General features: G+C 39.3%; 1 pseudogene; it reads left to right on the plus strand.

Annotated features, from left to right (window-relative positions):
* The first annotated feature begins 1,002 nt into the window (after positions 1-1,002).
* LOC116625244 lies at positions 1,003-14,946 on the plus strand (annotated as a pseudogene).
* Positions 14,947-15,274: the final 328 nt, after the last annotated feature.

Genomic DNA, 15,274 nt, shown 5'->3' on the forward strand with positions numbered 1-15,274 from the left:
AGCCTGTTAGAATCCTACTTGAATTTCTTTAGCAGCAAGATCAATAGCAGTATGGGGGTGGGCAAGCTAGACGTTTAATCCCAGAGTGTTTGCAAATGAAGCCTCAGTGGCTCCAACTTTATTTCTACTAGCTGAACCATGAGTGCTACTAGTGTGGCACGAGCTGCATTACCATGTTACCTGGAGGGTCTCACCCACTGTCCCTAGGCTAGCAATAAGCAAAGAACTAAGGACATTTGGTTCTAAAATTTCAAAACTCCCTTCTCCCTAGGTTAAGGGGCCCAGCCCAGCCCATAGGGTTTCACATCAGTCAGGACTAACATGAACATCATTCATCCAAAATTTTAAGGAGTGTGGAAGTCAGAGAGAATACCCAGACAAGAACTTAGGAATAGAAAACAATTTATAAGCCAGAGATAAGTTCAAACGGCCAAAAGCCACGTAACCCAAAAGAAATAGCAAACACCAAATAACAGAGATTTACACCAAATAATAGAGTCAGAGATTCAAGTATCAAGAAGAAAAACAAGAATCGGTATAATTTGAAAGAGGCATTGAACTCTTACCAGGAATAAACGTGTCCGAACAGCCCCCTCCGTGCCTCCAGATGCATTGTGGGTAGGAAGACCAGCTGTTAATACGGGACCAAGGATAAGAAGGCAGAGAAAACATGGAAATGATTAAAACCTACTCAGAACACCTGTGTGCCCTGTGTACTGAGTACACCTGTGCACTCAGCTCAGCTAGTCACTGGGGAGTACCAGACTCAACAGTTTGTAATATAATCATTTAGCAATTCCAACCACGGTCTCCATCTAAGTTCCACAGGGATTTCTGAGAAACAGCTAAGGCACAAGGGAAGGAAAAGATTAAGAAGGTTTCAACATTTACTCTCCAAATTAGGTGGCCTCTTATAAAGAATCAGTTTTCTTAACAAACCTGCTCTCAGGTGTGAGCAGGAGAGCGCATTCCAAGGAAGTCCCATAAAAAGGTGAGTACGCCATGACCCTACCATATTGCAAGATCAGGTAAATAAAGATAAAAAAAAAAAAAACGAGACCTAACTGGAGAAGCTTTGGGAATTCGAATAGGAAGCCTTGCAGTGCGCGGGCTGCAGATGAATGTTTGGCAATCATAAACAGCCAGGCCGGCTGAGGAGGCAGGCTGCAGGGCATTCATGACAGCAAGCATCTCTTCAAAGCAAATAGGGGTGAACCGAGGCAATGGAAGACGCAGCATTAAAACATTCCCACATTTCTCTCACTGGCTCTTGGGACAGGCACACTTATTCAGAACAATGATGGTTGGTAAAGTATTTCTATTCCCTGCAGATACAGATTTAATCAATTGTGGAGTAGATATTCCCCAGACAAGAAGTCTCATGGAGAGAAATTAGAAGCAATGATATAATTCCATTGGGCACTCATGAAAAAAAAAATACTAGTCACCTTATTGTTCCTTTTGGGCAGGTTGGATTCTCCAAGGATATCACCCCGTTCAAGGAGGAAATTCACGGCTATTGCCATGGGACTGAGGCTGAGTACCCAGTAGCTCAGCTGCAATGAATCCAGCACAGGAGCTCCACAGGAGAAAGAGGCAAAGAAGTCAGGGATTACCAATGCAAGAATGCACGGCAGGAGCGGGTTTACTGAAGCCACCTGGGTCACATTAGGTGTGGCTCAAACTTAAAGCCATGTCATCATCTAAGGAAAAGAAACAAATGCCTTATAAATGAGCTATTTCAATAAAGTCACTACTTCTTTCTCTTGAAGAAGTTGCTCAAGAACAAAAGAAAGAGGGCAGCTGTTCCATTTCCTGTTTCTTACCTTAAATTCCTCTCCATGCCTGTCCAGGTCCTCTATTACCCTATTTCCTTCAACCCCGACTTCTTTATCCTCACTCACATCTGCCCATTCTTGTGCCACCCACTCTCGTCAGGTAGATAGGAGTAAAGAAAACAGAAGTATGGTCTGATAGTTCTTCCATGTAAAAATGGATTCTTATATTAGAAAGACCCTTCTTTTATGCAGGGTAAGCCATCCAAAGGAGGAGTAAAAGGAATCCTAGAAGATGGACAGAGCTGGCCACTGAAGCCTGAAGGGCTGGGTCAGTCGTTGATCTCAGTCTGTCAGTGTTTCTCCATTGGCCATTCAAATGGGGCAAAGGGAGCCATCATTCGGATGCGGGAAAGTAGAGAGTAATCCAACATGAAATGTAAATTTTGAAATGCCCTAAGACCGATGCTGCTGGTTCAGCATTTCCCAAAGCATAGTCTGTGGATTGAAATAGGGGTCAGTGATGAAAGAGTCCATGCTTGAATAAATTTTGGAGAAGCTAGTTCAGACCAAAGTAAGTGTACATCTGTCTGCAAGACTGTTCACAGACATTCATCTGTGAATATGGACTGTGATTTTCCAAAGGTGTGGGGGACAGAGATAGTACAGTAGTGCCCCACATTTCCCATTCCTCTTCAACCATGAAACCCTTTGCTACACTGAACGTCTTTAAGGACTATTGTTTTTTAGAATCCACTTCGGAAAGCAATATATTACGGAGAGTTAATAAAAATTAACAGAGTCTACGCTTGTCAAAGACACCACAGGACCACTGGGGAACTAGATTTAATAAAACCTTAAAATCATAGTTAAGTGGGCTGACCCACACCAAAGTGGAGATCTGGTAAGCTGCTACCCTGAAGATAAACTAGACTGTACCATAAGAACCAGGCTAAGAAGGAAGGCAAAGTCCATGGAAATCTGGAGAGCCCAAAGTGGCAACTCTAAGGTCAGAACAGGGTGATATGGAGGCAAGAGGAAACCCCACAGGGATTCAGACATGGATGATTTTACATTTATGTGGCTCCAGAGTTCATAAACAAAATGCTAGCCCCTGATTCCCAAAATAATGTGCTACCAGGGCTTCTTAACAGGCCAGCTTCATTTGCAGAGTAATGAAAGGAACATTGAGTTAGGAGTCATGAAAACTCGATTTTCAGTTAGCCCGGTGGTCTGCTAGAGCCAGCCTGCACTAGCTCAGCAAGTGCCAATTATGTGCATCTTGTCCCAGTTCCAAACTGAATAAAGTCACGGTGGTAGTCATGGTAAAAATATTTACATTACAGAAATTTGATAAACTTTACAAATCAGGGCTTTCTTTCCTACCCCCCTTCCCCCACTGCCTGCCACCCTCAACAGAGAGCTGCTTATTAAACATTTACCAGCACACACCACTGGCCATGACCTAGGTTTGTGACATTTGGTTTATCTGGCCTTCTCTGTAAAGTTAAGTGAATTGTAATAAGTCTTCACTGTTTCAGACTGTAAGGACCCAACGATAAACTAAAATAAGGTATCGGATTTATACATGATAGTTTGTATTCTTGGTAGTTATTTGTTGGGGGGGAAAAGACAAATAGCTATTATGGATTGGACAACTTTTAAACACACTGTATTTTGATTAGTCACAATAGCACCTATAGATTTGATAAATATTAAATATGAGGGAGACAAGTGATATTTATTTGATAAGAGGAAAGGCAGCATTTAGAATAATTAAGATAATTACATATCTTTTTATGATATGTAATACCATACAAAGCTCCCTGGGGATTCCCCAAAAATGGCCAAGCAACAGAATCACTGGAGATTGCTAAAATTCAGCTTCCCATGTCAGGTGCCAGCCAGAGCAACCTAATAAGAATCTCCAAGAACAAGCGAGTTTCCCTAATGAGTCCTACGTAGGTGCCTGACAGTAGAGTTCCCCATATCCATCCAACTGGGATGGTCTTGATGATCTTTTATTTCCTTTTTATACACATATTCTACAATCCTGAGAGCCTCTTTAATCCACCCTGAATAGACGACATTTGAAAGATCATTTTTACTTCTGGAGACGCTGGGGGAAACAAAAACTGAAACACATCAAGAGCAGTGACCAATGGGGCGCCTGGGTGGCTCAGTCGTTAAGCGTCTGCCTTCGGCTCAGGTCGTGGTCCCAGGGTCCTGGGATCGAGCCCCACATCGGGCTCCCTGCTCCGCGGGAAGCCTGCTTCTCCCTCTCCCATTCCCCCTGCTTGTATTCCCTCTCTCGCTGTGTCTCTCTGTCAAATAAATAAATAAAATCTTTAAAAAAAAAAAAAAAGAGCAGTGACCAATAAGGTGAGGAATCTGCAAATGATACCTTAGGAAAAAATGGTTAAAAAGAAATAAACCCAGGAGAAATTCTGCTTTAAAAAAAAAAAGCTTGAAAAAAAACAGATCAAGAAAGCTCCCTAATTGGTCCTCTTCATTTCTTTCATGCCGTGCTTCAGCTTTGGGAACTAGTCCTTTGCAATCTTAGATAAAGTTGTTAGAAAAGTACTCTTTGTAACTAGGATACCTTACAATTTATGATCCAAACCAAGACCATCAAAGAATGAAAGGAGGGGCCATTAGTAAGTAATTCCCCTGGGACATCAGGCAGAAAGGCATAAACTTGGACTGCCTCAAGCAACCTGCAGTCTAATTTCATTTGGTAGCTTTCAAAAACCAGAAATAGCTATAATGCTCTCCTTCCTGGTTTTTTAACCATTTCTAACCCAGAATCTTAACATGTAAAACAGAATCAAATGTATTTGAAAGGGGTGAGGAGCCCAGACTCTACCTATTGAATTCCCTTTGCCTCTCTGGATGGTGCTTGAGGCACCTACAACAGAATCCTAAGAACTGGTAGTTTGAAAACTAAGATGACAAGGTGGGCAGCACAAGATGACCTTTCTAATATTAATTTTGAGAATTCTTGGATGATTGCATTTTGAATGCAGGACAAAGATGGCAAGGGAGAAAATATTCATAGGCTTATAATTCCCAGTTTTTCTACTTTAAAAAAATGTATATTAAATACATACAAAATTATTATATTGCAGAGTATAAAAAAACTAATACAACCCACCTGCAAGCAACCACTGACAATTTAGGGAATGTTAGCATTGTACTTGAAAGTCCCTCTGTTACTTTCGCTTCCCATCTCCATTCTCTCTCTTATCCTCCGCCCCCAAAAGTAACCACTATCTAGAATTTGTGTGTGTCATCCCTCCACAATTTGGTGGGCTGTCTATAGCTGAGGGCTAGGAAAACACGTGAAGCAGGGGATGAAGACCCCACTAACTCAGGGAAAGACAACTCTGTCCTGCATAGCCCACAATTGGCTGACAAATCCTTGAGACTTTTCCTACAACTGTTTGAATTAATGGGTAAAAGACCCTGGATTTGGCCATTTCCCAAGCTGATTGGATGTGGTTAAGATAGAAATGCCAATTCCGTACGGCTGTGCAGAATGCTGAGGGTTTAGACTGAGGAAATGGGGAATCTGACACCAAAAACCTTCACAAACCAATGATTGTAACAGTGTTGTATGCCCAGAAATCGATGGCAGCAGCTTAAGAAAAATGGGCTCATTTAAATCAGAAAGCCAACTGAACTCAGGAGTTAACAAGAGAAAAAAACCGTTGGAGAGAGAGAAAGCTAGGGTGTGGCCCGGCCCCTTCAGCCCTTGTTAAATCAGAAAGTGTTTTCTAAGATTCTGTGTTTTACCTTACACCCGTCCTGTTGCTTAGCTTCACATGTTGCTTAAACTTCATTTGAAAGGAAGACAAAGGCAGGGAATAATTATATCATGAACAAGGCAGAATGCTATTAAATATCTTTATATCCAAGTGCTAAACTGTGTGCCACAGGCCATTGGAAAACCAGGAAACCTTGCCTACTGCCCTGGAACAAGGGAGTACTTGTGAGGTAGAGTACACACTAAAGACATGTGAAAAGGGAAAGATCAGGTTGACCGGCAGCAGAGAAATCTTCGTAGCGGTAGCAACATTTGAGCTGGGCCTTGAACAGAGATTAGGGAATGAGGAAATGCAGACTGAAAGCCTTTTTATACTAATAATGAAAATGATTGGCGTTCATTGTGTGCCAGGCACTGTGGTAAGCACTTTGTGTGCATAATTTCATAGACTCCTAACCAAGAAACCTCCTAAGTATAAGCATGCCCATTTTACAGACGAGGAAACTGAGACACAGAGAGATTAAGAAACATGGCCAAGGTCACACAACTAGGCAGCAGTAGTAGTAGTGGTAGTAGTCAGAATTCACACTCGGGATGTTTGACCCAATAGCCAGGATGCCTAGGGAGAGCAACAACAGGAGAGGGAATCCCAGACATGGGAGGAAACATGGTGACTGCCAAGGAGTTAGCAAAGACTGGTCATATTGAAGGGCCAACAGGGTGTTTGGTCAAGTCATTCCTCTGCTAAAATTCCTTAACTATCTGCCCCATCGGCTGTGCCTTATACACAGAGATGTTCAAGATTGTTTGTTAAATTTAATTGGCAATATAAGGAAAGGCCCCAGCACAAGAAGCTATGATATAATTGGGATTCTCTGCCTATTATGTCTTCTAGTTTGACTAATATTTTGAAGTTTAACAGGGCATGAATAGGTTCATATGGGGAAAAATATCTTTAATACATCAATACAAATTGGGAAAATAGGGATAACACAAGAATGAACGTGTGAGGAGACTTTCAAGAGATGTGAAGTCATCTTTTATTCATCTCTTCATTCAACAAATATTTCCTGATTGGTCTTTTTCTATTAGTTCTTGTGCTGAGGCACCGGGGATGTGGGCCCCTCTGAAGGGGCCAAGCAAAAGAAAAGAGCTTCCACTATGCTTCATAACAAAATAGAATTCAATGAGCAGCTGCATCGTTCATTGAACAATGGACATTTATCAACTCCTAATATGTGTTGGATACTCTAAGCAATGACAGATATACATTCCTGTCCTCAAGGGCCTCCAAGGGGAGATTAAACCAGTGAACAAATAATGGCAACACAGCAGAATGAGTATCACCTACAAGGGGTTTATAAACTAAAACAAATGTCTGTACTAAAGGAGGATATATGATCCTGATCTGGTCTGCATCTGTTGAGTTCATTCAGAATGAGTTTGGTAGTTTCCTGTCTTCGTTGACAAAGAGGTTCATCTCCCTGGTCTCCAAAGACCAGATCAGGTGACCTGAAAAATCTTGCATCTCTAGGATTCTAATTTTGCACTCCCACAGCAGCTGAGAAATCAGGGCACACAGGCAAGAAGAGGAAAATAAGAATAACAGAACACCAAGTACAGTGTGTACCCAGAGTTGCCAATTCATAAACTGGTTAAAGTTCCAATTTCACAATATTAAAAACATGGCTTTTGCCTAATTGCTGAATTCTGGAATGTCGGTGGTGGTCCACTAAAAATCACATTTCATTAACCAGAAAATGTGAATTCAGGTAGTTATGTCTCATCAGTCTGTTAGAAAATATAAAATTTAAAAAAAAAAAAGACCCTCAGTAACTCAGTTGCATTATTTAAAAGAACAATTCCAAATCAAACTAAGTGATCACATAGAGGAAGGATTATAACAGCAAAAACAATTTTTCATTAAAATTACTAAAAGAAAAATCTAATCTCAGGCTATAACTTACTAGCTTGTGTGATGTTATGCCAATCACTTACTCTTTCTGGGTCTCAGTTTTCTCATCTGTAAAACAAGGGGGTTGGCAAAAAGTTCCATCTGCATCCTGTGATATTATGAAAACCTAACACTTTAGAATCGTAGTTGAGAGATGGCAAATATTTTGGCCTCCAGTGATACCTGCAGTGGACTGGTGTTTATGAGCTGCCTAGAGAATGGAGAAAGATTCTGATGCCCAGTCCAAGCTCAGAGGGAAAGTGCCAAGAACTTTAATACTATCTGGATGAGGCAAGTGGAATGAAGGGCACACAGAGTCATTTTTCTAGTTGAAACTCACATTTTTTAAAAACTAGAAAAATTGAACCCAGAGTGGTTTAGTGACAATGAATAATCACAGAACAAATTAGTGGATAACACAAATTCTAAGTTGAATTTTTATTACCTATCACCCGTATTCTTTTTTAAAAAATTGACAATTATTGTATCATCTTTCATCTTGTTTCCAAAGAAGTTAAAGTGGCTTACAAAGGTGCACATAATGCAGCGAGATCAATGAATACAAAAATAAGACAAAAGGAAATCTATACTTCATTTTATCATACTCAGTGCTGTCAAATTAATTTATCCAGAGCATTCATTTTATATTACTACTCTTCTCAGTGATTCCCCAAAGTCTTTCATTATTTTTCCTCAACTGCCCTTCTAAACCTGTATTCCAATTGCACTGTTCTACAATTCCCCACACATCCTACAGTACATCACCATCAGGAAATACCTGACCAGCATGCAAGTTATCTATCCTTAGTGAGGAACTTCCAGATTTTCCCCTGGAAGCTATGTTAATTTGTGACTTCACTCTCCTTGCTGTGGTTCATGAGACTGACATAAATGTAGGGCAAGAAGATTCTCTTTGCTGTCTTTTTATTTATTTATTTATTTATCTGAGAGAGAGCACACGTGCCTGCTTGAGCGGGGGGGGGGGGGGGGGGGGTAGGGAGGGGCAGAGGGAGAGAGAGAATCTCAAGCAGGCTCCACGCCCAGAGCAAAGCCCAAAGCGGGGCTCGATCTCACAACCCTGAGATCATGACCTCAGCCAAAATCAGGAGTCAGACGCTTAACTGACTGAGCCACCCAGGCACCCCTCTTTGCTGTCTTTTAATTAAAGAGTTGGGAGTGGCTATAGTCCACTGTGTGAGTGGAGAAGCAAAGAAAGCAAGTCTATAGAGAGAAAAAAATGAAGCAAAAATAAAAGAACTTCGAGTTCCTGATTGCTTCCCAGCCTTGACACCAATCTCTCCCTGAGGCCTGGCTCCATATCTGCCATTGAGTTCCCCAAAACACCCCTGAAGCCTTACACTAATTTCCCCCTCTCTTAAGTTTACCCTAGTTAATTATTCTGCATCCCTATCTGTGTCTTTGCCTTACCTACATCCTGCCTTCAAGTCCCCGTTCGAGGTCACTTCCTCCAGAAAGCTCTTTCTAATCCCCTCAGACAGAAATAATGCCTTATCCTATAAATTCCTACAGTACTGCATTTATATATTTCTGATGACATATCTGCCTTATACCTGCATGATTATGCATCCTATTTTTTTATCATAATTTCTAAGCTTCTTATGGAGAAGGATCCATGCCTCACCCATTACTGTAATCTCCATATACCAAGCACAGTAGAAGAGAGCAATCATCAACCTTTGTTAAAAGAATGGATGAATGAATGGACACCTTTTATTCATTCTCTACTGTTGTACAAATCCCTAAACTTCTCTCCTTCAGGCTGGTATTACAGAAGTGGAGATTTGATCAGCCACTTTATCCAGTTAATGTGAACAATGTAGACAGACAAATAAGATAATTGTGACCCAAAAATCTACTCCAGGGCCAGAATGATGCCTTTTGGTTGTCAATATTGATCACGTTTAATTAGAAAATTGCCAGATCTCTGCTGTTCTTAGTGCTGTGTGGGCATCACCTAAAAGCAAAGGGATGACAAGCTGTTCTGAGCATCTGCAGCCTTTATATAATAAACATGTTTTCATTTAAGAAAATTTGTGCCTGCTTCTGAGTAGGATCAGAGCCTTTTATAATTGCATATCTTTTCCCCATACAAACTTTCTTCATTGGTTATGAAGAGGGAACTATTAATGTGTAATTCCTAGAGTTATTAAAGTAATGTTAATTTATTTTAGTTCATAGCATATAAATGAATACTTGCAGAGTAGATGCAGAATACAGTTAAAAAATCAAGATTAGGGTTTAAGAAATAATCAATGCAGGAACAGAGTGGAGTCACCTGAGGTGCATTGTGACTTTATGAAGGAGGTTATTAACCCGTCAGTTACCTGTGTCCCTTCCAAACACCTCTTTGGTCTTTCATGATCTTATCAGAGCCCTTTCCAGATGAAAGCATAGCTATCATCACTATATTTTATGCCATACACTCCATTTCTCAAATAGCAGCTTACCCTCATGGTGTGACTTGTTACTGGATCTGTCTAGATCTTGGTTAATCTGCCATCAGTAATAGTTAATAGAGGGTTAGAGTTTTCACTAATTGAAAATGCAAGTTTTCACTTTGCCAGTGAAATGCAAGTTTTCACTTTGCCAGTATCCATAATTTGAAATGGTCATTCAGCAGTAACCAATTTGCTCATATTGGTGTTCAGGCTTAAGCATGTTGCATTTGCATGCAGTAACTGGTAAATAAACCTTAAGTGTTTATTTATTGAGTTTAAACTCACTCCATTGCTATTATTCGAAATAAACCAAGAATTAAGACTCTTAATATCTATGGCATTTTCTTACCTGTGCTTATCAACCTTAGTTGCTTAAATCCACACTTTGAAAAGGCATATTGGAAAAGCATCATTGACTATCTCTAACATAAACAATTGATTGTCATATCTTCTATAATTTCAAAGTCTCTTTAAACCTGAAAAGAAAAAGTCTTATAAGATTGGTGAGAGAGAATTGAAAGGAGAATCCTTCCTTAACTTGATAAATTCCTTTTAGCTAGCTAGGATAGAAAGTAGAAGACATAACCACAAAGAAAATTTTTAGAAATCACCATTAATACTACTTTCCTGAAAGAACCAGGGTTAAAATTTTGTTTTATATTCTTTCTGTCATCTTACTTTGCATATGTATACATGTAAGTGTGATTAAAATTGAGATTTAAAATTAAAATGGTACCATACCATTTATACTGTTTTGTAATATGCTGTTTCCACAGTATAGCATAAATATTTATCTGATCCAGAGGCTGGCAAATTTTTCTGTAAAGGGTCAGAGAGTAAATATTTTAGGCTTTTGGGCCAGTCTTTGTCACAACTATCTGACTCCGCTGTTATAGCAAGAAAGCAATATGTAAATATGTACAATATGTAAATGATGGTATATAATGAATAGGCATATAGGCGCTCCAATAAAACTTTATTTGCAAAAACAGGTAGTAGACATATTGTGTTCATGGATTGAAAGACTTAACATAGTAAAGATCTCAATGCTCCCTAAGTTGATATACATGCTTAACATAACATAACATAACTCTCATCATAGTCCCAGCATATCTTTTTGCAGATATAGACAAAATTATTCTAAAATTTATATGAAGAGGCAAAGAACCAGAAAAGCTAAAACAATTTTCAGAGAAGGCTATAGTGGGAGGAATCATTCTGTCCAATTTTAAGACATGTTTTATAGCTGCAGAAATCAAAACCATGTGGTAGTGCAAACTATGTATCTGACCAAAATCTCACATGATTAGATATCACTACAGACCTATCAGAACAGCTAAAATTAAAAAACAATAATAATACCAAATGCTGGCAAGGATGCAGAGCAACCGGATCTCTTATACATTGTTCAGGGGATTATAAAATGATATAGGCACTTAGCAGTTATTTAAACAGCTAAACATACACTTACCATCTGACCTAGCAATCACATTTCTAGGCATTTATCCCAGAGAAATAAAAACTTATGTCCACACAAAAACCTACACACAAATGGTCACAGCAGTTTTATTTGTAACAGGCAAAAACAGGATACGAACATAAAGTCCTTCAATAGGTGAATGGTTAAACAAAATGTGATATATCCATATCATAGAATATTATTCAGCACTAAAAAAAGAACTGAACTACTAATACATGTAAAATTTAGATGCATCCAAAGACATGATGCTGAGTGGAAAAAAAAAAAGCGAATTTTAAAAGTTATGATTTCACTTATATAACATTCTCCAAAATGACAAAATTACAGAGATGAAGAGCAAGGTTCGGAAATGGTAAGGGAGAAGGGGTGAGTATGACTATAAAAGAATAGGACAAGGGATTTCTTTGGATAATGGCATAGTTCTGTATCTTGATCATGGTCATGATTATAGGAATCCACACACACATTGTACTAATAATGTCAATTCCCAGTTTTGACCTTGTACTACTGTTATATGTAAGCTGTAACCAGCGAAGGATATCAGGTGAAGGATACATAGGACTTTGCTGCACTATCTTCGCAACTTCCTATGAATCCATAGTTACTACAAAATAAAAAGTTAAAAAAACAAAGCAGATGGCAGGCCATTGTCATAATCTGGCTGTAGTCTGCTAACTCCTGACTTAGACAGTAGATATTCTGACAATAATATTTGTATTAGCTGTGCAGTATGTCTTTCATTATATATATATATATTATCATTTTGTTTATAATATATATCACATTTTGCTTAATATATATATATAATGATTTGTTTAACCATTTCTCTATTATTTCCAATTTTTCTCTTTATAAAACCAAGACCCAGGATGTTTTATATCTTTTTACACATCTATGATTATTTGTTTAGAATAAATATCTAAAATTTACAGTGTCAAATATAGACATAGCTTTAAACTTTTGGCATAATATTGTCAAATTACCTCTACAAAACCTTCAAGTCCTGAGTAACATACCACTTCCTACAAGAAGACCTCCCCAGTCTCAGATGTCCCTCTTACTGGCTTCCACAGTACCCTGAACTTCCTCTACTATATCATTTATACTCTGGTCACAACTTGTTTGTTGTATAACTTCAATCTCAATTAAGATCTAGACCTTAATCTCTGTACAGCAGGAGACTTTAATCTCCATAGGGCTATGTTTGTCTTGCTCCCTTTTTTATGCCCAGCATGAACACAATGCCTGACAAGTTGTAAATATTCATTAAATACTTTCTGAATCAATGAATGAGAAAGGAATATATATATATATATATATATATATATATATATATATATATAACTCAATCACAAAGGAAATGTTCTACTTTTGAGAGTTTACAACACTAATATTGAGAGTGTGTTTCTAGCACCCTCCAGGAAAGAGTCCCTTACCTATGAATATAGACATCAGATCAAAATCGAGATTAACCCTATAGGATGGTGATCGATTCATCAGATTGTCATAACTTGATGAAACTGCCATTAAGATCACCTAAATAACTTTCATTGTGCTGACTATATGCTCTCCCAGGCACTTTCTAGTTATTATTTGGTTTTTAGGCATAAAGTATAGACTACCCACACTGAGAATATGCATATGTCATACAAGCTTAAGTTTCTTGCCCTTGTGACAATTATATTTTTTTACTAAAAATTAATAAAGTGACATCCGATTTGTGCATTATTTATTTATGGATTTTATTATATGAATACATTCCCCTGAGCCTCCCCTAGAAGGCAGTAATCACATCAGTGTGCTCTCAACCTCCTGTCCCTCCAGGGACGGTCTTATTGTTTGCTTCCTCAAACTATAACAGGCATGATTTTTAAGTCTCTGTGGTTTTTATACCCAAGTATTTTTATTTCATATGACTTTTTTTTTTTAACATTTCAAGTCTCTTCTAAAACTCTTCATGTAGCCTCTGTGCTTTTTCTGCCTTAGCCAGAATACATTCCTTGACTGTAACTGAATTATATCTAAATTTGGGGAGGTCTTTTTTTTTTTTTAATTTTTTATTGTTATGTTAATCCCCATACATTACATCATTAGTTTTAGATATAGTGTTCCATGATTCATTGTTTGTGCATAACACCCAGTGCTCCATGCAGAACGTGCCCTCCTCAATACCCATCACCAGGCTAACCCATCCTCCCAACCCCCTCCCCTCTAGAACCCTTAGTTTGTTTTTCAGAGTCCATCGTCTCTCATGGTTCTTCTCCCCCTCCGATTTCCCCCCCTTCATTCTTCCCCTCCTGCTACATTCTTCTTTTTTTCTTTCTTAACATATATTGCATTATTTGTTTCAGAGGTACAGATCTGAGATTCAACAGTCTTGCACAATTCACAGTGCTTACCAGAACACATACCCTCCCCAGTGTCCATCACCCAGTCACCCCATCCCTCCCACCCCACCCCCCCTCCAGCAACCCTCTTGCCATTTGCAACAACGTGGATGGAACTGGAGGGTATTATGCTGAGCGAAATAAGTCAAACAGAGAAAGACATGTATCATATGACCTCACTGATATGAGGAATTCTTAATCTGGGGAGGTCTTTTAATGTTCCTGCCCCTGATCAGACTGCTATGGCCCCTCTTTGGCAAGGCGTCTGAAACGTGATATTCTTCTTTATCAAAACTCCTCTTTTTATCTATATGAATTTGCTCCTCATGTGTAAGGGTTTATTGCATTTAACACACTACTAAGTTTATCTAAGGTAGTCAAGTTATTATAGGTAGAGTGGCTTTTAGAAAAGATCAGAAAGCGCTTTCGCGGTAGCGAGCGCAGCGATCCGGCCATCCCCCCCGCTCGCTCGCTCCGGGCCGGCAAGGGTCGCGGTGCGCCTGCGCCTGGGCGGGACCCGGGGGGACGAGGGTGGGCGGCGCCGTAGCGACCCGGCCTTTCCTTTAGTTTTTCCCTCTCTCGCCCCCGCGGAGGCTTTCCGGAAGGCGCTTGCGCGGGGGGCGGGGGGGGGCGGGGCTCGGCGCTGAAGTGGCCGAGCTGTCGGGAGGGGCCTGAGTGGGCGCTTCGAGGACCCAAGTTTGTCTAAAGCCGCAGGGAAAACGGTGGAAAATTCACCGTCGCCATTGCCAGAAAGAGCGATTTATGGCTTTGTTCTTTTCTTAAGCTCCCAATTTGGCTTCATCCTGTATCTTGTGTGGGCATTTATTCCTGAATCTTGGCTAAACTCCTTAGGATTAACCTATTGGCCTCAAAAATACTAGGCGGTTGCACTGCCCGTCTACTTCCTCACTACTATAGTAATTGGTTACGTACTCTTATTTGGAATAAACATGATGAGTACCTCTCCACTCACCTCCATTCATACAATCACAGATAACTATGCTAAAAATCAACAGCAGAAGAAAATACCGAGAGGAGGCCATCCCAGCATTAAGAGATATTCCTATTAACGAAGTAAACCAAATGTTCTTCCTGGCAACTAAATAACTATATGCCAAAAACTAAATTGTATGTAGACTAACACTGAGCATTGACTATAATTTTTTATGTAATAATTTTGACCATAATTATTTTGACTCTCTCTCGTACCCAATATTGAAATGTAAACAAAGTAAGTTGATTCTTTTAGATTAAGTTCTATTAATATTATAAAAGTTCTTGAGTATTAGTTATTAATGAACAGAATAAATAAAATACTGCATTACCATAAAAAAAAGATCAGAAAATGTTTAGTGGCTGAGATTTAAATATATGTAAAACAGAATTTCTTATTTGAGAATTATATTCTGGACCATGAACATTATGACAAGTTGCTAAGGGAGATTATGGAATT

Source organism: Phoca vitulina, unplaced genomic scaffold (genome assembly GCF_004348235.1).
Source record: "Phoca vitulina isolate PV1807 unplaced genomic scaffold, GSC_HSeal_1.0 scaffold75, whole genome shotgun sequence".
NCBI lineage: Eukaryota > Metazoa > Chordata > Mammalia > Carnivora > Phocidae > Phoca > Phoca vitulina.